Source organism: Phoca vitulina, unplaced genomic scaffold, assembly GCF_004348235.1.
Source record: "Phoca vitulina isolate PV1807 unplaced genomic scaffold, GSC_HSeal_1.0 scaffold66, whole genome shotgun sequence".
Taxonomy (NCBI): Eukaryota; Metazoa; Chordata; class Mammalia; order Carnivora; family Phocidae; genus Phoca; species Phoca vitulina.
The window spans coordinates 6,219,718-6,245,691 of NW_022589769.1; the positions used below are offsets into that span (position 1 = coordinate 6,219,718).

At 47.4% G+C, this 25,974-nt stretch overlaps 1 protein-coding gene and 1 long non-coding RNA gene across 3 annotated transcripts in view; one reads left to right on the top strand and one right to left on the bottom strand.

The window, feature by feature from the left end:
* The window catches only part of LOC116624389, a 40,708-nt gene extending 20,097 nt beyond the window's left edge, over positions 1-20,611 (bottom strand). For both annotated transcript variants that reach the window (XR_004297889.1, XR_004297888.1), the window contains exon 1: positions 20,381-20,611. This is a non-coding gene — a long non-coding RNA (uncharacterized LOC116624389). The remainder of the gene's footprint in view (positions 1-20,380) is intronic.
* A 4,761-nt stretch (positions 20,612-25,372) lies between these two features.
* The window catches only part of MRTFB (myocardin related transcription factor B), a 192,040-nt gene continuing 191,438 nt past the window's right edge, over positions 25,373-25,974 (top strand). The window contains exon 1 of the mRNA XM_032392214.1: positions 25,373-25,387. The gene's annotated coding sequence lies outside the window, so the exon portion shown is untranslated. The remainder of the gene's footprint in view (positions 25,388-25,974) is intronic.

The following is a 25,974-nucleotide window of genomic DNA, read 5'->3' on the forward strand; positions in this document are numbered from 1 at the left end:
ATACCATAACAGCAAGCATAGTACCGTGTGATACAAGAACAATAATAACAGTGACTTATATGTTCATGGGGAATTCACCAAGTACCTTTGTGCATGTAATTTTATTGAAGCTGAAATTGTACAACAAGACAATGATAGGGCTGTGAAGCTCTGGCTCCCATCCCTGCCCAATAGAAGTAGAAATTAGAACTCAGGGTGCCTGGCGGGGGCAGTCTGTTAAGTGTCCACTCTTGGTTTCGGCTCAGGTCATGATCTCAGGGTCATGAGATTGAGCCCGGCATAGGGCTCCGTGCTGAGTGTGGAGTCTGGTTTCTCTGCCCCTCCCCCCTTCTAAAATAAATAACTAATTCTTAAAAAAAAAAAAAAATGGAACTCAGGCATTACCAGGTTTGCCCAGAGTTACAGTAAGTGTGAGAGTGAGGATGTAAATCCCGTTACTCCACCTCCTCACTCAGTGTGGTGGGCAGAACAGCCCTCCCACACCAAAGATGCCTACACCACAATCCCCAGAACCTGTTAAGATGTTATGTTACAGGACAAAGGGGGCTTTGCAGATGTGATTAAGGTTAGAGACCTTAAATTAGGGAGATTGCCTTGGAATTTCCTGGTGGGCCCACTAAAATCACATGATTTTAAAAGGTCCTTAGAAGCAGGGGTGCCTGGGTGGCTCAGTGGGTTCAGTGCCTTCTGCTCAGGTCATGATCCCAGGGTCCTGGGTCCAGAGACAGACACATGTACAGAGGGAAGACAGTGTGAAGACACAAGGAGAATACCATCTACAAGCCAAGGGATGCCTGAGGCTACCAGAAGCTAGGAGAGGGGCATGGAATAGATTCTTGCTCCCAGCCTCACAAGGAACAGACTGACACCTTGATCTTGGACTTGAAGCCTCGAGAATGAAGAGAGAATAAATTTCTGTTGTTTAAGTCACCCCAGCTGGGGGTACTTTGTCACAACAGGAAATACAAGGCCTGAATGTCAAAACACAAGAGTTTCTCTGCTCTTGGGGTCCTTGGGGTCCAAGAAGGGTCTGTTTTTCTCCACCGTGTAGAGACAGAAATGCAGTCAGCTTTCTCTCTTGCCTTGGCTCTTTGGAGATTTCACTTCTGGGGTGGCTGGACTCCAGATGTGTTCCCCCAAGCCCAAGAGTAGTCAAAACCACCAAGCTATGCTCAGTTATACTCTAAACTACTGTACCCTGCACTGAACTTGACCTTGGGGAGAGTGCAATTAGAATGTGCTCCTCCCTGAGCCTGTGTGATAATCCTCTTCCCATAAACCAGGAGACTGGGGGTCAGAAGAGTTGTGTGACTGCAGGGGGACACAGCCCACAGGTGGCAGATCCCCAAGCATGAATCTTCTGACCGCAGATCTGCTTTTATGCCAACTGATTTGCTCCTCAGCTGCCTTCCTCCCTTTCTCTTTTGAAAAGTTCATGCAATTCTGCCGTTATTATTGCTACTACTATTACTAACACACTTCGATTGTGCTTCCAAAAATGGGTGCTGGACACTTTGCAAAATGTTTATCATGTGGTAATGCTCAGGCACTCAATGGTGTGGGTACTACCCTTCCACACTGGGACACAGTCTCCCACATACGTTGTCTGTTTGACTCACCGACCTCACTGTATTTAATCAGTATCCAATTTTAGGCAATTATTACACTGCTATGAATTTCCTCGTACATGTGTGATTCCTGCCTGCATGTGAATATACCTTTTGGATAAATGCCTCTGATTGGAATTGCAGGCTCAAAGGGTGTGTGTGTGTATGTGTCAGGTTATTTTTGCCTTGATTCTTTGCTTCTCCTATCAGGGAGAGGAGAAGCAACCAGGCTCGAACCTTGCCTTGATCACCAATTTTTATACAGTGTGATCTAGCAAACGTGTATTGGACAGCTTCTGGGGAAACTGAGAAAGGAGTGAGTCTTGGAGGCTATCCTCACAATCTTGCAGGGGACACAGACGGATCCCTGGGTAGCCAGGACCTGGACTCCCTGAATCTGTCATCATCCAGGTTTCATCATCCCGGTTTTCACAGGCCTCGTGTTTTGGAGTCTGGCCTTAGAACACTCGCCTGGCCCATGATAAGTGTGCAGTAAACCTTAGCCGTTGCCACCATCACGACCCTTTGGGCCAGCCCCCTCTCTCCAAACACTCTCTAGAACTGAGCACCTGCCCCCTTTTTATGATCCTCCTGAGTCCAGAGAAGTTAACGGTCCTATCAAGGTTATGCCAGATTATCTCTCTCTTTCTCTCCTTTTTCCCCCTCCGGAGACTCCAGAAATCTGGCTTTTTATGTGAAACGTCCTTTTTAATGTTAGCAACTAATTAGGATTAAAAACAAAAAGCAACAAAAACCCACTCTTGCCGTCAAACAAACCCCATCTGCAGACCAGATGTGGGCCGCCAGTCCTCCTGGAAGTCAGGCAGACAGGGGTTTGTGTCCCAGCTCTGCCACTTACAAGACATGGGACCACGTCATCAGCTTTGAAAGCCTAGGCATCCTCATCTGGAGAAGGACAATGATAATCCCCACTTTGCATGATTGAGTTTGAGTGATTGACAATTTGTCTAAATTACCTGGCATCTTGCTGGCGCGCAGTAGGTGGTAGATCACTGTTACTGCTATGGCAGTGGGATTAAATGAAGTCAAGACGATGGTAGGCAGAGTTGTTTGAGGGAAGCTGATTCCATGTGGGGCTTGTCAAGGTTTGGTTGAGGAGATACCCAGATGGAGTTGTCCAGAGGCAGTTGGAAATGTGTGTGGAGGCAGGAGATTTTCTTCTGAAGGAGGGGTTGTCTTCCACCAAGAGTTTCTCTTTACATAGAGGTAAGACTTTTGTTTGTTTGTTTGTTTACTCTTTATGTGATTTTGGGAAGTTCACGGGCTCCTGGCCGCCACCACTGTGTTGGATGCTCTGAAGTCTTGCTTTCACTGGTTCCTGGAAAGTAGCATAATCCCCTGAATGGCTGCTCTTCTAATGCGAGGTGAACCTAGAAAGAGGAAATCAAACTGGGTCTGGTTCTTAAAAATGGCAGCATGTGAGGCCGAGAAGGTGGTGGAGGCTGAGGGCAGAGGCCACTTACTCGCCATCTTGAACAAAGAACAAGGAACCCAAATGATGTCAACAAGCTTTTTCTGAGAATTCTTCTCCACTGTGGGGCCTTGGTCTCCCTTATTGGAAGAACCGTCTGGACTTTACTGAGGAGATAAGGGTTCTCATTGTTCTTCTGCTCTGTATTCTCTCGGTGACCTTGGCCAAGCCATTTCTGCCCTTTGGACCTAGGGTCATTATTTGTAAAGCAAGTAAGTGTGTTCGACTATGTGTCAGTTTGCTGGAGGAACCAAAACAAAATACCGCAGATGGGTCATTTAAACAACATAAATGTATTTTCTCACAACTGTGGAGGCTCAGAATCCAAGATCAAGGTGCCGGCATGTTCGGATTCTGGGGAGAGCTCTCTCCTTGGCTTGTAGATGGCCATCTTCTTGTGTCTTCACGTGGTTATCTCTGTGTGTGTGTCTGTGACCTCACCTTCTTATAAGGACACCAGTCAGAATGGATTAGGGTTCACCCTAATGACCTCATTTCAACTTACCGCTTTAAAGGCTGTGTCTCCAAGTACAGTCACATTCTGAGGTACTGAGGATTAGGACTTCAACATGTGAATTGGGGGGGGGGAGTGTAGGGGACACAATTCAGCCCACAACAGACCAGTGCAGTGTTTCTTACAGTCTGGGTTCCTGCTGCTAGTGGAACTGACTTTACATCAAGTGCAGAAATAAGCCTCGAAAAACAATCAATCCTTCTGATTACTTGAAGAAGAAAAGGTTCGATTTAGTACCAATGTGACTTTCATACCCTTGTGACACTTGCCAGCACAGATGGCGAGCAGGTCTCAGGCTCAGAGCCTTCAGCAGGCAATTATATCTGTATTAGTTACCTATTGATGCATGACAAATTACCCTCAAACTTAGCGGCCTGATACAACTCACGTTTATTATATCACAGTTTCCATGGGTCAGGAATTCAGAAGCAGCTTAGTTGGGTGGTTCTGGTTCAAGGTTTCCGATGAGGTGCGGAAGCCTAAAGCCTTGACTGGGACAGGTGGGTATACCCCAGGGGTGGTTCAAGTTGGTGCTGGCTGTGGGAGGAAGCCCTCCGTTCCTTCTCCCGTGGTTTGAGTGTCCTCACAACATGGCAGCCAGCTTCTTCCAGAATGAGCAGTTGGAGAAAACAAGAGGGCAAGGAGGAAACCACAATGTCTTTCATGTCCCAGACTTAGAAGTCATCTACCGTCATTTCCATACTGTCCTCTTGGGAGACTGGAATGAATAGGGCACAGGTCATTCCTATTTACTATGGGAGAGAAACACACAAGGGCATGAAGATCAATAGGCAAGGATCACTGGGGGCTAGTTCAGAGACCGACGCGGTAGAAAGTAATATGAGTTTTATTTACTGATTATTTTTTGGTTACTTCATTTATATTTGCATACACAGAAAGTATATATTAGTATTTTGTGTTCTTTTATTTACAAATACACATATATACAAGTGATATGCTATGTATAAATATCTAATATGCTTTTTTCCCCACTCAAAAGTACATTTTTTTGATCAATCTGTGTTAATACACACAGATCTGGTTCTTTCCCTTACATTATAAGTATGTGCCATTTTTATTTGTCCATTCTCCTATTAATGGCCATTTAGATTGTTTCCAATTTGGGGCCTGGGTGGCTCAGTTGGTTAAGCATCTGACTCTTGGTTTCGGCTGAGGTTGTGACCTCAGGGTCATGAGATCGAGCCTGGTGCCGGGCTCCACGTTCAGCTCGGATTCTGCTTGAGATTCTTTCCTCCTCCCTCTCCTCCGTCTCCCTCCCACTCTGTTCCTCCCCCCCACCCCCACACTTGAGCTCTCTCACTCTCTAAAATAAATAAATAAATAAAATCTTTAGATTGTTCCCAATTTTTTTGCATTTACAGCATTGATGACTGAAACATCCTTGTACATGTCTTAGGATAGGTGATGAGAAGGGAAATTGATGGGTTATAGAATATGTGTATTTTGTATTTTACCAGATGGAACCAACTGTCCTTTACAATAGTTATCCTAATTTTCACTCCCCCAATGCAACATCTTACAAAGGTTTCCGTTTCTCCACAATATTACTAACTCTTGATGTCGCCCAAAACTTTTTGATTGTTGCCAGTCTGATGGGTGGAGAAATGGTATCTCAATATTTTGATTTTTAAAAATCATGGTAAAAAAAACAGATAACATAAAATTCACCATCCTGACCATTTTTAAGTGTACAATTCAGTAGTGTTCAGTCTGTACACATTGTTGCAGCTCTCCAGAACTTTTCCATCTTGTGAAACCGAAGCTCTATATCCATTGAACAATAACTCCCCACTTCTCCCTTCCCCGGGGACGACCACCCCTCTACTTCATATCCCTATGAGTTTGACTATTTTGGATAAAACGTATGAGTGGAAACAAACGTTTTGTCTTTTGATGACTGGCTTATTTCACTTAGTGTAATGTCCTCAAGGGTCGTCCATGTTGTAGCACATGACATGCTTTCCTTCCTTTTTGAGGCTGAATAATAGTCCATTGTCTGGATGGATAGACCACGTTCTCCTTATCAATTTATCCACAGATGGATATTTGGGTTGCTTCCACCTCTTGGCTATTGTGAACAATGCTGCTGTGAGCATGGGTGTACAAATATCTCTTCTTTTCATCCTTTTGGGTATAGACCTAGAAGGGGGATTGCCAGGTCACAGGATAATTTTATTTTTGATTTTCGAGGTGTCTCCATCCTGTTTTCTAGAGCAGCAGTGCCATTTTACATCCCCTCCAAGGGGGCACGAGGGTTCCAATCTCTCCACATCCTTGCCAACATGGGTTATTTTCTGTGTTTCTTGATAGTGGCCATTCAACATTTTAATTTTACATCTCCCTGAGTACGAGTGAGTTTGGGCATCTTTATACTGATCCCGCTTCAACAACGGGGACATTACGGTTCTGAGATTCCGTCACTTGCCCCAAAACTCAGGGTTGGTCAGTGGTAGAGCTGAGTTGGAACCCAGGGTTGTAGGCTCCCGATAGCCCTGTTCTTTCCAGATGTGACCCTGCCTTCAAACCTGCAGGGCTTCTTTAAGAAAAGAAAGGAGGGGTAAGGAGCAGCTCCCTGCTTCTGAATTCCTGCCTGTTATGCTTCTGACAAGTGGGGAATCTACAGAGCATTATTGTTCTTGGATCCGCAAGCCGAGTGGTGTTACCTCCACCTAGGAGGAAGCGATGTCTAAGCTAATACGCTGGACGGGAAATGTGTGCCCAGAAGATTAGCTCCATTGTGTGGGGCTGGACGATTTCCACCGACTTTGTTTATGGGACAGATTGTTTTTGTGAAGTTGTTTGCTCCGGTGAGTCTCCAAGCTCTTGAGGCCTGCTGGCCGCGGATAGGGTCAGATTTACGGGTAGCCTGGAGCGTGGTCAGGAAAGGCCACAAAGGAGAGGTTCCCTTGAGGACTTCAAGAGTCTGTCTAGGACTCCCTTGAAAAGCAAAATCGCAGCCCTATTTTATTTTATCTTACTTCTAAAATTGGATGTGAGACGGGCTGGTGGATTTTTCTTCGCTGTTGGCTCTTGGGGCTGATATTTTTATGTCCACTGTCTACATCCCATGTCAGCTCACCTCTGCACACATCCATATGTGTGGCTGGAATTTTGAGGTTGTTGCTTTTTGCTCCCGATTCCTTCTGCCAGAAGCTTCACGCGCCTAACAGCACCACTCACTTGCACCCTTTTGTTCCAAATCAGCGAGCAGATGGCGCCGGGAGAACGCGTGGTTCACACCCCTTGCTTGGAGGCCACGAGGCCTCTCTCCTCGGGTGGTCTGGGAGAATGCATTGTGTCTGCATGCCGCACAGATGCCAATTTGTAACATGTGCTCTCTCTTCATTGTTCTAGCCTCCTACCCACCCACCCAGCCAGCCACCACCCAGGCAGACAGCCCCAGCACCCTGAGCTTCCACACTGTCCTCAAACCTCAAGAATTTAGGCCAGGCAGTCTGGAAGAGAAGGATGCAGAAGTACAAAAAAAAATTAGAAGACTTCTTAGCTTTGCTCAATCTCAGCTTTCTTACCTATATGATGAATGATAAGGCCACCCCGACTCCCGAGCTTATTGAGGGAGTCAAAGACGTTGATAGCTAAAGCGTGTACTACAGTGCCAGGTACCTGGGAAGCACTTGATAAATGGTTCCTCTTATTTCCTGAATGCCCACCTTGGGCCAGACCTGTGCTAGGGACATAAGAAACTGACATGAGACGCAACCTTGTCTCTAAGAGCTCACCTTGGAGAGAGAACCACAATTAACAGGCTAGTGTACATAACGTGATGATAGAGAGAAGCACAGGGTAGGCACCTAAACCAGGCTGGAGGTATCCAGGAAGTCTTCCTGGAGGAGGTGACAGCTAAACTTAGCCTGAAAAGTGACTGCCTCTGCTTTTTAGATGATCCTGTCGAAAGCATTCATGAGCCTCCCATGACTCCAATGGGTGGCCTTTCCTATCTGCTCCAGCTCTGGCTGTCCTCCTCTCTTGAGTCCCCTCAATGCTGTGCTAAAAAAAAAGAAATCTCCACTTAACTATTCCCTCTCTCCTCTAATGCAAATGTCTTCAGTCTTTAACAGAAAGGATATCGCCTTAAAGGTTTCCAAGACTCCCACCAGTCCCTAGGAAAGGCCTTCATCACTCATTCGTTGGTTCATTTACCTAATCTACTTGTTATCAATAAACACCAACTGATAATGAGTCTCACCCTGGAAAATCAGGTCCAGATTCTGTTCAAGCCTTAAAATGAGGTGTGTTTGTCTCTTTTCCTGTCCCTGAGCCACCGTCCAGGTCCCGGCAGCTCTGGGCATGGCTGACGGCAGCGTCCATGGCAAGACAGCAGGATGGAAGGGGAGATGAGGTTTGACAACCCATGTCTATCACCTGACCTCTGTCATGCTCCTTCATGGCTCTTGCTTTGCCCTCATAGCCCTGGAAGGTGGCCTCTATTATCGTGTTGCCCTGGTCCCCATCTCAGCAGATCGCAGTTGTTGGGTCTCCAGCTGGGTGATGCCTAGACAGCTGGGGGTCAGCTCAGTCCACTCAAGGGGCCTCCCAGCTGACCAGCCCGACCTCAGCTCTTTCCCCCTGCGGTCTGGCTGCCACGCCCACTTTGTCCCTGGTCGTCTATGGTCACCCTGGGGCCACCAGCTCTGTCAGCTGTTTTTTGTGTGTCTCCCTCCGCAGGGCACACGGAACCTTCTAGATGCAGAGTTCAAGCCCTCCCTCCGCCTAACTATGTCATATACTGATTTTATTTCATGTTGTCTCCTCCTAGAATCCCGAATGGGAAATGATGCAAAAATCTTCTCGCCTTTGGCTTACCCCACACCCTAACAATCTTCTCGTGGGGGTTCTGCCTAGAGGGACATGCGGACACAGCTCACTGCTTCCCCACCTCTCTCTCTCCCACTTCTTCTACACTCTTCACTCCACTGTGCTGGAAGGGATTAGCTTTAGGAGTGGGGAGGAAGGTGGTTCAAGGAAGGAAGCCAGCTGGCTGATTAGGGAATGTATGTCTGCAGATATTTGAAAATCTTACCCATCACACTCCCTGCCAAGGTTCCTGGGAAGGTTAAACAGGAGAGGTATACGTGTGCTATCTCTCTGTACACGTGGCAAGAGACCAAAAGAATAGAAAGAGTGTAGGTTCTGGAATCAAGCTGCTTGGGTTCACATATGCTACCTCCAACAGCTAGAAGCTGTATGGCCTTTGGCAAATCATTTAAACTCTCTGAACTTCTGTTTGCTCCACTGTAAGATGGGGGAAATGTTAACCCCTACCTCGCTGACTTGTGAGAAGTAAGTGAAATCATGCCCCTGTATTCATTAGGATGTGTATTTGGGTGCTAATCATAAAGATTGGCACCAATTTTATCTGGGGATATGTGCTCCTTGGTGTGACCCTGCATAAAAGTGAGTTAGTAAAGAAAAAGGAAATGAATTCTGAATAGGGACCTAGCAAACGGTCTCTATCATGGTTGGTAAAGTGGTGCAGAGTAAATACTGGAAAACGTTAGTTAGTAACAGTGGTATTAGTCATGAACTCTCCCATGGGATCTGAAATTTGGACTGGCATCTACTTGGTTGCAAGGCACTTAGGGGAAAATGGTTGTGGGATCCCTAGGAATCACCTAATCATTTCAGATTTATAGCTTGCCCCACCACCACCCCCCCAACATAATGGTGATTCTCTGTCCCTATAACCTCCGATTTACCTCTGCGTGGCTTTAGCCAAGCGTGAGTTATAATGCAATGCACACTTCAGTTCTTCCCACGGGGCACAACCGCACAATATCATATTGGATTTCATTTCCAGCATTTCTTGGCCTGAACTCTGGAATATACCAGGCTTTATGCACTCTACCCTTTTGTGTGTTGGTGTCTGTCTCCCTCTCCACTCCCTAAACGTGCTAATCCAGCAGCTCACTGTATATGGTGTGAATTTCTTCCAACGGCCATTGTCATGTTTCTTAATCAATAGCTCGACTTGTCAGCACCAAGTAAACACAACTTTCATTTGAAGCGAATGTAGGAAGCCAAAGGACACTGCTGCAAAATCACACAGAGAAGGAACCCTTTCTTCCATACGTTAATTAGGTCATTAAGTCAACAAATAAAACAATCCTTTGAGCAATGGTTATATGCCAGGAACTGCTCTAAGCACTATTCATGTATTGACTCATTTCGTCCTTGTGATCTTTCAAGGTGTTTTGAGTGTCCCTATTTTATAGGGGAGAGAACTGGGGAACAGACAGGTGAATAGCGATTGAGTTCTATTGTGGGTCAGGCCCCATGCCCAGGGGCTGAAGATGCAGTAGTGAATAAGACAGACATGAATTCCTATCTCACAGCACCTTGAATCTAGTGGAAGAATATGGACAAAAAGCAAACACCTAAATTAACAAGATAATTTTAGAGATTGTTTCAGCCAGATACGGTGGTTTTGGCCGCAAGTGCCGGATAACCCAATCACAGTGGCATAAACCCTAGGGTTTTATTTTCCTCCATGGAACAGATGGTCATAGGATGCTGGTGCTGGTTCTATGGTGCAGGAATCTGATATTTGCACGGTCTTTCCCTCCTGGTCATAGAATGCCTGAACAGCTCCAGTCATCAGCCCTGTGATCCAGTGGGCAGGTGGAAGATGGAGAGGGGCAGTGCTAGTGTCTCTCGTAGGCCAGATGGGGGTCTGATGGGCACCTCTGCCTGGATGGCCATGGAGGAGAAGGAAGCTGATAGCAGAAGTCAGGTCAGCCGGCCAACAGTGCCTGCCACAGGAAGTGCAGGGGGAGAAGTCAAATGAGGGCTCCCAGGTATGGCACATGGAGGGGAGGTGACAACTGAGTGGAGAGCCGATGATGAGCGGTCAACCCTGCGAAGATCTGGGGACCCAGCATTCCACCCAGAGGACAGAGCAAAGCAAAGAGCCTCATTCAGAAATGAGCATGGTGAGACGTTGGGACAGAGAGGGGGCCAGAGCGGCCAGAGAAGACAGTGATGGGGAGCAGATCAGGGGGAGCCCAAGTGGAAGACAGGAGCTACATCATCGTGCAGGATTTTTGGATCTCACTCAGCATGTGATGGGAAGTTACTGGAGGCTTTTAATCAGGGAACTGAAATGATCCGATTCATGTCTTAAAAGGAATTATTGGGGCAGAAGAACTGCTGTGAGGGTCACAAGGCTTAAGGAGACTTAATTCTAGGTGACGGTATGGTTTTCCGAGCTCCCTCTTCCTGGTTTCCTTTTTTATGCCTCTTGGACCTCCTCTGTGCCCCGCTTGTCTCACACTGGCTCCCGGAGAGCTGGACTGGGCCGTGCTCATCTCTGTCCCCCAGTACCTAGCACAGGGCCAGGTACATGGCAGCACTTGGTAAACATCCCAAACTGGAGCCATTCACCCTCCTCTTTCGTGGTTGGGGCTACGTCAGTGGCCCTTAGCCAAGAGAGTCTGCCTCCCAGGGGATGCTTGGCAATGTCTGGAGACATTTTTGGTTGTCACGACCAGAGCGGGAACAGAGGTTGCTACTGGCATCGATTGGACAGAGCCCGGGGACGCCACTAAGCATCCTACAATGCACAGAACAGCCCCCCGCAATACAGAATTACCCAGCCCCAAACATCAGCAGTGCTGGGGTTGGGAAGACCTTCACTACCTCTACATACCTGTTCTCTTATTTCCTTAATATTTCCGTTTACATTTGCTCACTCTCTAAAAAAAAAAAAAAAAAAGCTGTGTATCACTTCCATAAATAAGAAATCAGGGTCACTTGCCATCAATAGAAGATAACTGGAAAGATAAATACTCAGCAAACCAAAGTCAACTACATTCTAGCCGGAGCATGCCACTAGCTCAAGGCTCTGGTTTTCCAGAGCCTTGGTGAAAAGGGGGGCTCGGGGGCACCTGTATGGCTCATCAGTCATTGAGTGTCTGCCTTCAGCTCAGGTCATGGTCCCAGGGTCCTGGGATCAAGCCCCACATTGGGCTCCCTGATCGGCAGAAAGCCTGCCTCTCCCTCTCTCACTCCTCCTGCTTGTGTTCCCTCTCTCAGCTGTGTCTCTCTCTGTCAGATGAATAAAATCTTTAAAAAAAAAAGAGGGGGGGATTGGGCAATGTCACGGAAGACTAAGAAAGATGGAGGAACTGCTTTAGATTATTGAGAGTAAAGAGAAAGGACTTATACATGCAATGTAATTCTGAACTAGATGCTGGGTTAAAAAAACTACAATTACTGAAATGGCTTTTTGGGGACGGTTCGCAAACTTCAAATATGAATTTAATATTAGATGCTGGCACACTGTCACTAGGAAATTTCCTGAGTTTAGTAACCATACTATGGTGATGGAAGCCAATGTCCTTCCTTGTGCTTAGGGGGTACATGAAGTATTTAGGGATAAAGGACGATGATCGTGGCAATTTATTCTCAAATGCTTTTGTAATAAGTGTGTGTATGACTTGTCTTTAAGAAAAAAAGATTGGGCAGTAGTTGTGACTTTTTTTTTTTTAAGATTTTATTTATTAGAGAGGGAGAGAGAAAGCGCGAGAGGGGGAGGGGCAGAACAAGAGAAGCAGGCTCCCTGCAGGGAGCCTGATATAGGGCTCCATCCCAGGACCCTGGGATCATGACCTGAGCCGAAGGCAGCTGCTTAGCCAACTGAGCCACCCAGGTGCCCCAGTGGTTCTCTGCTTTTGAAAGCCCCCAGGAGCTACTAACATTCTGATACCTGAGCCTTACTACTACTACTGAATTATATCAGCACCTGCAAGGGTGGTGTTTTATAAAAATCTCCCCGAAGGTTCAGAGCTGTTTGAGAACTATTGCCCCAGGGAATGAAGAGCGTGGGGCTGATTCCATTATAAACCTTTCAGTTTTATTTTTTAAAAGTGTACATATGTGCATGTGTGCATATATATATGTATTCACTTACATATGTCTTTATGTTTATGGGTATATATTACACATCTACATGTATATACGTGTACATAGATTCACACAGAAAGGAAGCAAATGTGCAAAAATGTCATCAGTTGGTGAATCTTGGTGAAGAGTGTAAGAGAGTTTATTGGACTGTTCTTGCAACTTTTCTGTAGGTCTGGATCTTTTTTCAAAATAAAAATTAAAAGCAAGAAAACAAGCACATAAAAGATCTCCTGAAGGTACCTCTAGTATCACAAAAGTCTCAAGTTTTTAAAAGCTCAGGAAGGGGGGCGCCTGGGTGACTCAGTTGGTTGAGCATCTGCCTTCGGCTCAGGTCATGATCCCGGGGTCCTGGGATGGAGCCCGAGACGCACGTTGGGGGTCCCTGCTCAGCGGGAAGCCTGCTTCTCCCTTTCCCCTCTGCTCCTGCTATCTCTCTCTCTCAAATAAAGTCTTAAAAAAAAATTAAATAAATAAAAGCTCAGGAAGTGCTTCCGTATTAGTTTCTAATGAGTTGAACACTTCATATTTTATTCCCAAAATAGTTAAGAAAAATTAAGATGTCTACCAAATGGAAAAATGCTCTCTTCCATGTCTTCATGTTTATGTTGATGAAGACAGCCAAATTAACCAAGGAATGATACTAGGATTGTTTTTTTGGGGGGGAGGGTAATTCTGTTATTGCTGCAAAATCACACTTCTGTAGAGCCTAGTTCTGTGTATCCGTGAGAGAGTATGTTCTAGTCAATGTGCCTGAGGCTGGGATGCTCTTGACTGATATGAAAGAAAAAAATATTTTCTTTTAAAAAAAGATGAGCAAAAGAAGCGTTAAAGAAAGACTAGCACCAACAAGAGGCTTTCTCAGCAGAGGGATTGAAATTTCAGCAAATAGAAAGAGGGATGATTTTCTCATTGTGATTCAATGTGTTCAGCCGGTGGTCGCCAGTCCACCCAAGACTTCAGGGAAACTCAGGCGTGGGGGGGTTTCTCTTTAGTCTTATGAAAGTACCAGCCCGGAGACTAGTTTATTATTATCCTGTTATCAGAGGATAAAACTCTGGAGGCCAGGGGCCAATTTGGGGGCGGGTCGTCCTGCCCTTTGAGGTCTTTAGATCATTGTGGAGGGACTGGCCACTCCCACTGCATTCCGAGTCCTGGGGAAATTCCAACATCCCCACAAGGATGTCCCTGAATTCCTAGGGCCTTACTTGCTCACTGTCACCTGGGCCTCGACTTCCTCCTGGCTGCGCTGACTTCTGCCTCTGGCTTTTGTGGGAATTCATTTGTCTTCGGTCTGGCAAGCATTCGGTCAGTCCCTCGCTGCCACTTCCATCACACGCAGACACACCCGACACAGCCACACAGAGACACAACACACACACACTCACGCACAGAGGCACGTAGACACAAAGGCGTGCCCAGGCGTGGGCAGGCGCAGCGGCACCCACAGACGCAGACCGACAGACACTGCATAGACACACGCCCAGCAAACACACAGATAGGCAGAGACACACCAGACCCGAGGGTGCAGTAGGCTTTACAAGGGGCTCAGGGTCTGGAGGGAGTTTTCTATCCAAACAACTTTCAAGTGATCATTAGGTATATATATTTTTCAAGACTTTATTTATTTGAGAGAGAGAGAGCATGAGCAGGGGGAGGGGCACAGGGAAAGGGAGAAGCAGCCCCCCGCCCCGTCCCCTGCTGAGCAAGGAGCCCGACGTGGGGCTCGATCCCCGGACCCTGGGATCACGACCTGAGCTGAAGGCAGACGCGTAACCGACTGAGCCACCCAGGCGCCCCAGATCATTAGGTATCTTCAGAGTCCCCTGAATGTTGTTCCCCTTCTCCCTTCTTTTACTGTCCCTTCCAAAGATTCTTCTCCACTTTTCGTCTCATCAGAACAGTTCATTACTTCTCAACTCTCCAATTGCAAACTGCTCTGGGCGTTGGCGTGCATGCATCTTCTCTCATGGACGTGCTCTGCTAAGAAACAGGCCTCCAGTTTGGGCTTTTCTCTTGGCAGGTTTTGCCCGGGGAAAAGAGCAGCACAGAGATCGATTTCCGTGCTGCTGTGAATTCCACCATGTGCCCTCACACAACCCTAAAGCCCTGGCCCCGTGTCTTTGTCCCTTCGGGCTGCTAACAGAAAGACCATAAACATGGTGGCTCATGAACAACAAACATTGATTTCTCACAGTTCTGGCGGCTGGGGAGTCCAAGATCAAGGTGCCGGCAGATTTGGTGTCTGGTGAGAGCCTCTTCCTAAGTTCACAGTCGGCCATCTTCTCTCTGGGTCCTCAGATCTCTGGGGTCTTTTTTATAAGGGCACTCATTTCCACTCCTGAGGGCTCCACTCTCATGACCTAATCACCTCCCAAAGACCCCACCTCCTAACGCCATCCCCTTGGGGGTTAGGTTTCAACATATGAATTTGATGGGGGGGGACGCAAACACTGAGACCATAGCAGGTGATTACACTCCATTTGTTATTATCATTTAGAGAGGGTTTCTATTGGTGGTAATGGTGGTGGTTTCATTTATCTCTACCTGGTAGAATTGTTGGGAAGACCCTATGACACGTGGTGGATAGTAGTTGTGGTGGTGGTGGTGGTATCTACTGTGGATTTACGATTCTATTCTAAGTCAACTTACGACCTAGTATTCTAGGAGATCCCCGTCCTGTCTCTTTGAACACACCAAGCTCTTTCCTGGCTCCAGGTTTTGGGTGTGCTCTTCTCTCTACTGGGGGTTCTTCTCCCGTTCTCGATACGTTCAAGACTGGTGTCTCAGTCTTGGTGTCATTACCTTAGAAAAAATTTTCCAGACCTTAGTGATTTCCTTCACAGCATTTGGCACAGCTCACGATTACTTTAGTTTTCTTTTGTACTTATCTGGAGCCTGTTCTCCTCCCATAGGGAGTAAATTCTATGAGGCCCCGAACCGTGTCTTGTTGTTGACTGAAACTCCCGTTCCAAACCCTCCCCCAAGAAATGGGTAGCTCTTAAGGGCCTTATTTCTTACACCAGTTTTTGAATGGACACTTTCCAGGTTCCTCCTAGAAAACCCTGTCAGCAATACCTAGGTAAACTCAGCACCTCATTTTTCTTTTAAGATTTTATTTATTTATTTATTTATTTGAGAGAGAGAGAATGCAGGAGGGAGAGGGAGAATCTTTTTTTCTTGTTTATTTATTTTACTTTTATTTATTTCTTTATTATTTTTTCCACTTTTAAAATTTAAATTCAATTAATTAACATACAATGTATTATTGGTTTCAGAGGTCAGTGGTAGAGGTCAGTGATTCATCAGTCTTATATAATACCCAGTGCTGACTACATCACGTGCACTCCTTAATGTCCATCACCCAGTTACCCCATCACCCCACCCCACCCCACTCTGCTCCAGCAACCTTCAGTTTGTTTCCTATGATTAAGAGTCCCTTATGGTTTGTCAGGGAGAGAGAATCTGAAGCAGACTCCACGCAGAGCACAGAGCCCAATGCAGGGCTCTATCTCACAACCTTGAGATCATGACCTGAGCCAAAACCAAGAGTTGGATGCTTAACTGCCTGAGCTATCCAGGTGCCCCAGCACCTCATTTTTAAAAAACTTTTTATTTTCAAATAATTTTAGACTTATGGAAGAGTTACAAGAACAGCAGAGTATTCCCATATACCCTTCACTCAACACCTCCAAATGTTAGTGTCTTTTAAACTATAGTCCAGGGGCGCCTGGGTGGTTCAGTCAGTTAAGCATCTGCCTTTGGCTCAGGTCATGATCCCAGGGTCCTGGGATCGGGTCCCATGTTGGGCTCCCAGCTCAGCGGGGAGTTTGCTTCTCCCTCTCTCTCTCTGCCCCTCTCCCTGGCTTGTGCTCTCAGGCGCTCACTCTCTCAAATAAATAAATAAAATCTTTTTAAAAATAAAAATAAAATAAACTATAGTACAATTATCAAAACTAAGAAATTAACATGGGTACAATATTATTAACTAACCTAAGAACTTTGTTCAGATTTCACCAGTTTTTTCCTCTAATGTCCTTTTTCTATCCAGGGTCCCACACTGCATTCAGTAATTGGGTCTCTTTAGTCCCCTCCAGTCTGTGACAATTCTTCAGACTTTCCTGTCTCTTATGACTTTGACACTTTTATTTTATTTTATTTTACTTTATTTTATTTTATTTTAATTCCAGTATAGTTAACCTATAGTGTTATTATTAGTTTCATGACTTTGACACCTTAAAGAAAATACCGGTCTCGTATTTTGTAGAATGTCCCTCAGTTTGGGTTTGTCTGATGTTTTCTCTGGATACAACAGGGGTTATGAGTTCTGGGGGAGGATGCCATGGAGGTGAAGTGCCCTTCTTATCGAATTATATCAGGCATAAAAACATAACGTAGTACTAGTGATGTTAACCTCAATTAGTTGGTTAGTGTGGCGTTTATAGGGTTTCTTCACTGTGAAGTTACTATTTTTCTCTTTATAACTAATAAATATCTTGGGAGGGAAACTTCAAGACTATCCTGTTTATCCTCAAACTTTTGCCCACTTAAATTTTAGCATCCATGGATGGATTTTACTGCAGCAATTATTACTGCGCTGTTCAATGGTGATTTTTATTTATTTGCCTCATTCACTCTACATTTATTTATTCATTTTTTGAGGGGAGGTGCGAGCAAGCGGAGGAGGGGCAAAGGGAGAAGAATAGAGAGAATCTTAAGCAGGCTCCCTGCTCAGCACGGTGCCTGACGTGGGGCTCGATCTCAGGACGCTGAGATCACGACCTGAGCTGAAATCAAGAGTCAGATGCTTAACCAACTGAGGCACCCAGGTGCCCCTCACTCTACATTTATTAATTGTAATTCTTCTTTAAGGAGAGAGACTCCCTCCCTCCCTTCTTTCCTTCCTTCTAACAATATGAACTCAAGGACATTTATTTTATTATAAGGCTTATAATCCAATACTATTGTTTTTTGTTGTTGTTGCTCAAATTGTTCCAGCTTGGGCCATTGGGAGCTCCTTCAGGTTTGCTCCTTTAGCCTTAGTAAGCACCCAAACTTTTAAAGCAATTCCCTAATTTCTGGTACTGCCTGGTATTCTTGGCTCATCTTGTATTTTCCCTACCCCAGGTCTGGAAGCAACCACTTCTCCCAGGAGCCCTGGTTCCTTTTACTGGAGTATGGTGTTTAGAAACCAAGATATTAGTGGTAAGTGTGCTCATTGCTACTGAGGAATCCTTGCTTCTAGGACCTCTCAGTGTTCAGAGCTTGGAAATATGTATATTAATCTATGCAAACACATCTATATTTATATCTTTATGTGTCTATCTTTCTGTTTATTAAAAAACTTTAGTTTATTACAAGACTGATTTTAACTCATCACCATAGGATCATTCTAGCCTCCCACCTTATTTGTAATTTTCTTCATTTACAACTTGGTTTTTTTTTTTTTTTCATTGAAGGGCTGATCCCTAAATCTTGATACATTGTAAAACACCTTCCCTTCTTATTCCTCCCCACTTCCTTTCTCCCCTGGAAATGGCTGACATGAGAACACAACATTGAACTCTGAATGCTGCCATCGGAAGCTAGACAGAAAAGAACCCAGTAGATTTCATGGTCCTTCTTAGTGCAAAAAGCACTAATTACATACTTAATATTTTATCGGCAGTAGGGTGCATGAGGTCAGCCCAGGCTCTGGAATGTAAGCTTATTGTTCCAGCCAAATGAGTCAGTTGAAATGGGGATACAAATTTATTTGAGCAGCTGTCTATCAACAAAGTCTTGGGGGGGGGGGGGAGAAAAAGGTAGTTTTTCTGTTTTCTGCTCTAGCCCTCTGGAGAAAATGCTCACCTAGTGGTCCTCTTCCCTTGACAGCTGTCCTTGCTTCCGAAAGCACCTTGCCTCTTGGGGCTGCCTTCTTATCTCCTCATTGATTTCTGCTCCTCCTGTTCCCAAATGCATGCTGGTCTCTTTTCCTTTGACTCCCCATCTTTATTTCCCTCTTCACAGACCTTGTGAACTTTCACCTGAAAGTGGATCTTTAGCAGAAAACTTTCATGGCTGGGTCTTCAGAAACATTTCCATCAGAAAAACCTCGTTTACTCTTTCCTTTATTTTTTTGTCTGAGGTTTGGTTTTTGTTCCCTCAGTCCCCTGTCCTTGTAACACTTCGGGTGTGGGGGAATTTTTGTTTTTCTGTTCTTTCATACCAGCTTGGAGTTGTTCAGCATGAAACCTCAGGAATGTTTTCTTGAAAACCCAAATTTTGCCCACTGTGCTCTGGATATAGGAAGATAAGGAAGGAGGGCAGGAGTTGCTCACTCTGATGGCATACAGAGCTTTTATTATTTGAACCTCAAAAGCCTGACTCTTTTAGCTCCCTCTGGGAAGAAAGAAGTAAGCCCGTTCCAGGTATTATTTTTTGTGTGTGTTATCAGTGATTGCAGAAGCCCACAGGCCTATTTGACTGGGATCCTGCCACTCCCATAGCCAGGGGTGGGAGGTTACCTTCACAGTGCTTGGGCTGACCAGGAATGAACCCAGAGTACTCCAGAGCAGGAGGAAGTCAAGTCCATGAGAAAGGGAGCCTCAGGAGAGCCCATATTTTCTTAGCTCTATCCAGGTAGCCTACTATTGGCAGCTGGGCAGCTTCCCCCGAGGTACAAGGGGTGCTAAACCATTGTGGGCACTGAACCATTAAGGAGACAATGAAGAACTCACTTCGAGAATTCCAAGAATACTCTTCATTCTTGGAGGGAATGCTTAGCAAAGTCACTTAGGGTTGGCAGGAAGGGAGGGAGCATGTGGTAAGTAATAATATTAATAATGATAGTTACAGGGGCATGCTCAGTAGTGGCAGCAGGGAATAATAATGAGACAGTGACAGTCAAGGTAACAGTGATAACCGTGGCTGAAATTTAATTCAGTTCTTCTATTTCATTGAATTCTCACAATTGGGTGAGGCAGGTACTGTCATTAGTCCCATTTGACATCTAAGAAACTGAGGCTCAGGAGAGATTAAATATGGTGTTTGTGGTCACAGAGCTGCAAAGTGGCAGAGCCTGGATTAGAATCCCAAAGCTGCTTTCTGAAATACTTTACTGGTAGTCTTCTTGGGAGGGTCTGTCTCGTAAGCGTAGGGCTTTGGTTCTGCTGAGCTGTATATTCAGGTGGCTATGGCTGATACTGATGCATAAGTCTCTCCCCACCTCCACAGCGCTAGTCGGATGGCCCAGAGAAAGGGAGCCACCAAGACCCCAACCTCTACAAGGCTGCAATCTAATGGAGGAGGCACATGCAAGCTATTTGTAGGACCATGCCATGGGGAACGATCCCAGCACCTAGGGTGGGGTCATCAAACCGAGTATCTGAAGATTTGGCTGCTGTTTGGAAGCAGGGAGGTAGGCATGGAGGGAAGGCATGCCAGGCAGAGGGACCAGCATGAGTCAAAGCACAGAGGCGTGAAATAGCAGTCTGTGTGGTCCTCAGTGGTAGAGACCCTGTCCCACTCTACCATCGCATGGTGAGCCACTAGTAATGCAAGGGTCTCCGGCTCGGCAGTGCATCAGAATCCCTGGGAAGCCCCATGAAAATGCAGAGGCCAGGGCCCCACCCCAGCCAGTGAGCCAGAATCCTCAGGACCCCTGCCTGAGCTTCCTTGCTCGTCCAGCTGGAGTTTGAGCCATAGCAGAAAAGTGTTTCTTGAGTGAACAAATGAGCAAATGACCACACCATGTGTATCAATCAGGATAGACTAACCCATGCTATGACAACCATCAACCCCAAATTCACAGTGGCTTAAAATGATAGAAGTTTAGGTTTTGCTCACCTTGTATGTCCACGATGGATTGTCCGGGGGCTCCGCTCAACAGAGCAGCAGTCCAGAAGTGACATCTACTCCCTCTGCTCACACTCCTTGGCCAAGACTAGTCACGTGACCCTGCCCAAGCGGACCAGGAAGTTCCATCTTGCACGTACCCACAAGGTGGGAAGCCAGAGGTCACGGGTGAATGGCACAGATGATGCCCAGGCTCTAGGAAGCTGGTACCATCAACTTCATTTTCCTGTCAAAGTGAGACTTCAAAAGCTTGCTCAGGGCGAGATCGAAAATACGGAACTGGATTTGAGTTCATTTTTAGTTTTTTTCCTGGCTAAAGCCCTTTTTTTTTTTTTTTTGTAATGAGGGTGGATGATGCATGGTGTTAAACTTAGTGGTTAAAAGAAGTCTGGGATCTGGATTGCCTCCAGAACTTGAGCTCTGTCACATACCAACGGTGGGAGCTGGGCAAGTAACAGAACCACTATGTGCCCATCAGCAAGAGAGCCAAAGGATGGAAAAGGCACAGGAAGGATGTGTCTTCTGGAATAAAGCGTTTGGAATCAGATAGCGCTTATCTGAATGGGACTGATATTGTGCAGGGGTGGGAGGGCTAGAGGTGAAAAGTTGGTCAGGATTTGGGGCGGCTCCTGACACAGCCAGGGAAGAGGTACACCTGTTCCCCATAAGCTGCTCCTTTCCTGCTCGCACCCCTGTGAATGTTTGGGCTGCAAGGAACAGAGAAGCCAACTCGAGTTGATTTAACCACACATGCTTTAGCTTAGGGAAGGGGACATCCAGGGCCTTAGAGGTCTGGGGTCAGTCTAGCAGCTTGGCGATGTAGTCAAGGACCCAAGATCTTTGGTTTCTCTGTTTCTCTGCCAGGTAGCCCCTATCTTATCCTGCAGCTGTGGGTAAAGCTGTGAGTGGCAACACAGTTTCCACAGAAGGTGGGAGAGCGAGCTGGCTTTCTGGTACTCTCCCTTACAGCCGAGAAAGTTCCCCTTGCTGCTGTCCTAGTGAGTCTGTCTCCAAGTCTCTTAGGCTCCACTTGGCTTTGGCCTGCGAGGGGTCAGTGTTCTTGGTGGGAATGCTAGCTGGTTTAAGCAGAGAGGGGAACATAATAAAGGATGTTAGGTACCCCCACAGAATCTTTGCGAGGGCTGGAGAAAAGAGACTGGGGCTAAGCTTCTAGGAAAAATGCCCCAAAGCACACTGCACACCTGGGCCCAGGAGCTAACCACCACCCTGCCTGAGCTTGTTCTCACTGGTCAGCACTGGTGTAGCTTCCCCATCGGGAGCTCTACCCTGCAGCTGCTGTCCTCCAAACTGGCTGCTGTAGCCACCAGTCACTGCAACAGAACTGAGGCTCAGGATCGGATTCAGCCTCATGTGATGTGTCTCGCTGGCGGAGCCTACGTCACATCCCCTGTCCTAGTTGCAAGGGAGGCAGGAGATTTGCATCCTGCTTTCTACTCTGGGGTGCCAGGACTTTTAATGTGATATTTCCTCAAATTCAGATTGACTAGCAGTATGACAGCTGTGTCATTACAACCTGCCCGTCCTTGACCATTGACCAAGCACTGGTGGGGCAGAGGTGGTAGGATAATGAGCTTGGATTTGCCCAGCAGGGCAGGATGTATATGTGGGGACCAATGTCATAGCTCACCGCACTCTTCCGTCTCCACTTGGGTTTCCTGCTCTCCGCTGTCCCCACATGCTCATGGTACTCACAGAGCTGGGATGCCTCTTAAGGCCCCAGTCCACCCTGCCTTCCCAGCCCCCAAAACTTACCTACCCCTTGCTGATCCATGCTGTCTGTCCCTATCTCTGGAATGATCTCCCCTCTCCTCCTTGCCTAGTTCCCTTTGATGCGTCCTTCAAAACTCGGTTCAGGCAAGTTCTTTCCTATCCTTCCATCCATCCTGCCTTTTTTCCTTTTTTTCTTTTTTAGTCATTTGCTCTTCTTTTTCATTTTATTTATCACCCATTTATTTCAACACCCATTGGTGTTGAATTATTTGACACCTGTCTCTTCCTCTAGGCCATACATGTGATGTGGGCACGGACTGGCCTGTCTTGCTGATGGCTACTAACACAGTGACTGACGCTTAAATGCTTAAGAAGTTTTTATTGAACGAATCAGCACTAGACAAATCACATTATAAAATTTTTCCTGGATCAGAAGGCATTTTAATACCTCAGAGGTGTGCATATTAGAATCACCCCTGGAATGTTTGTTTGTTTGTTTTTGTGCTACCCAAGTGTAGAGCGCTTTATGGACGCTGCTGTGTCCAACCCTTCACCGATGAGGCTTACTTCCATAGCAAGCCATTGCCATTCATGGGAACGTGGGGCATGCCTTTTGTTAGAGTAGAAACCTTACTTTGATTGGGGTACAATGGCCTGAGTGTGTGGCAGCTTCAGTTCCTGTAAAAACCCTCTCCCCAGTCATGATGTCACTGTGGTTATATTAATCCCCAACCTCACCGAAATTTTCTTAAGAAGTCTCAGATTAATTTTTTTTTTTTCTGCTTTTGCCAACAACTTAAAAATATCTGGGTAGCTTTTCCTCTATAAGTGGAGCCTTTTATAAAACTGGCTTCCAGCCTCCCAGAAAACAGGGAAGAGAGAGTGCATCTGAACTTCAGGAGTGTCTGGTCTCTTTCCACAATCGGGGGGGGGGGGGTTGTGGGGGTCATTTTGTCCATTAAAGAGCATTTATTTTTTGCTAGAACTAATTTTATTCCCATACCTGAGCAGATAAGGTCATATCCTCCAACTTGATCGGGGATCTGTACCGGGAGATGGTGACAGAATAAAACATCACAGACATCGCACCTTATGGTAATAATAGCTATAATTTACTGAGAGATTAATCAGTGCAAGGCACTTTTCTACATGCTTCATGCATATTAACTTGGCTAATCCTCCCAACAACCTCTTTATGTCCTTATTTAAGATGAGAATACTGAAGCACAGTCCACCCAGAGGAGAACATACAGTGTCATATACATACTAGAGCCCTGATCTCAGGGGATTTCCTGGTTTTCAATTTCATGAAGACACGGGCATTTGGGGCCGTGTCTTGTTAGTCACGGAGTCCAAAGTCTGTGGTTCTGGGGACACACCAACCTGGCGTGTGGCCCCAGCCCTCCCACTTACTACCTGTGTACCCTTGGGCAACTTCACTCCCCTCTTAGCCCCTTGATTTCTGTATCTGAATCAAGGACAGCCATACCTCCCACATGGGGTTTTGGGTTAATGAATGGACAGTACTTGGAGCAGTGCTTGGCACCTGTTGTTGCCCATCCGATGTGATTTCCCCTGCTTCTCTCACTTCCTCCATCAGGTGGATTGGGTGATTTTGGCACATGGAGGGACACTCATAACCTCTGATCTACAGAGAACGGCCCTGTTTCTGGAGGGTTGGAAAATGGGCAGGCCAATGTTTGCTGATGTTGATGTCAGGTGGGCTGGGTAAACCTGCACAGCCTTGATGCAAGGGGAAGGAGTAGCTAGAACCTCCAAGGCTCTGGATTTTGTGGCCATTTGCTGGCCCACATGAACCAGCTCATGCTCACTCATGGGACTTAGGTGTCAGGCAGTACTGGGCTCTGGACTCAGGCTTAGATTCATGTCCTGTCTCACTATGGGAGCTCAGGCCAGTTTCTCCATCTCCCCCAGTTTTCATCGTCCTATGAAGAATATTTCCTATGAAGAATTAACTTGGAAGAATATTGGTAGCAACCTTGAAATGCTCTCAATGAATGCGAGCCCCTTTGCTTTAGAAACAGTTATATAGGGGTGCCTCGGTGGCTCAGTTGGTTAAGCGCCCAACTCTTGATTTCGGCTCAGGTCATGATCTCAGGGTCCTGGGAGTGAGCCCCAGGTAGGACTCCACCCTCAGTGGGGAGCCTGCTTGAGGATTCTCTCCCTCTCCCCTCCTTCTACTCTCTCTCTCAAATAAATAAATAAATAAATAAATAAATAAATAAATAAATAAATATTTAAAAAAAGAAACAATAATGTAATGTTAAGAGTTTACCCCTGGGAAGAAGACACACCTTTCTCTGCATCCCCTAACATCTGTGTATTCTAGATCTATGTCCTGTGTCCCATTCTACTGTGCTCTCTACAATCAAAAGGCCACCACTGTAAAGAGGAGACAACTGAATATAAGAATATAAATAGTCACATAGTTTTCAGGGCCCCTATACTGAGCCTGGCACAGGGAGGCCTTAGGGAGTTCATGTAATGCGGAGAAGCATTTTCTGGACAGCAGCTCTGTAAAACCACAGAGACTGTAGCAGGGGGCCTCCCAGGAGCTCCTGCCTCCTCTCACCTTGGTGAACCTTGGAAGGGACGTAGAGACGGGCTTATGAGACTCAACGCCCTCAGCCAAAGGAGGACCAAGGCCAGGGCCTGGGGTTGTCATGGAGGCGAAAAAATGGGGCTTTGGCTCGGGCGTCAGACAACCCCGGACGCCAATTCCTAGCAGTGTGACCTGGAGCTACTTAATCTAGCCAAGCCTACGTTTTCTCCTCGCTGGAGTGGGGAGGATGGTAATATCCACTTCGTGGGGCTGTTGTGAGGACCCAAGGGGAGTTGCAACACTACTCTGAGCCCAGTAAGCACTCCAAGACCGGCTGCTAGGATTACTGCTGTCAGTGCGGTCTGAGCCTCTGCAAAGGCTCGCAGGTCCAGGGCCCCGGGCACGCGCATGCGCAACCGGCCGGCCAGGTGAGGGGAGTCCGCAGTCGCGCACCTGGCTTTTAACCCTTCGCGGTCACGGACGTGGGCGGAATGGCTGCAGGAACTCGGACGCGGGGTCGCGAGCACGGCTTGGCCTGACCCCGCGGCGGGCTGCGGCTTCTGGGGAGCGCGCCGTACCGGCTCCAGGCCGGGGTCCGCGCTTGCGGCGCGGCGCCCCGGGGAGGGCGGGGGGAGCGCCGAGGGGAGCGAAGTCTCGCGAGATCGCGCGCGGCGGCGGCAGCGGCGGCGGCGGCGGCCCGGGAGGTGAGCTGCGGCCGGCGGTGGCGGCCGTTGGGGGCTGAGGAGGGGGTGAGAGCGGCGGAGACGGAGGGCCGGGCGGGGGGAGCGGGCCCGGCGAGCGGCTCGCGTCCTGGGCGGCCGCCCCGGTGTGCCCGGCGGCCGCAGCGGAGCCGCCCGGTTCGCGCCGTCCCGGGACCCGCGCGGGCGAGGCGGGGCGGGGCGGCCGGGCCGGGGCCGCGGGGCCGCCCGGGCCAGTCCCCTTCGCAGCCGGTCCCCGCGCTCGGGTGCGACCCCGGGGCCCGCCTCGGTTCCCTTCGGCGGCGGGGTTGACGCCAGGACGCGGTGCCTCTGGCCGCGGCAACACGGTTTATTGAGCCTTTACAGTCTGCCGGGCACTTGCGCCGCTCCCGGGCTGCACAGAGAGGTGAAGCGCCCTGCCGGGAGTCACACTGCCGGGAAGCGGTGGAATGGGGGATTCAAACCCAGGCACACTGACTCCAGCGCCCACGCCCCGTCCTTGCCTCCCTTCCTTCTCCCCACCCCCACTCGCAGGGTTTTAGGGCTCAAGTTCCATTCCTAGGGCCCCAGTTGGGCTGCAGAAGGTGTGTGGC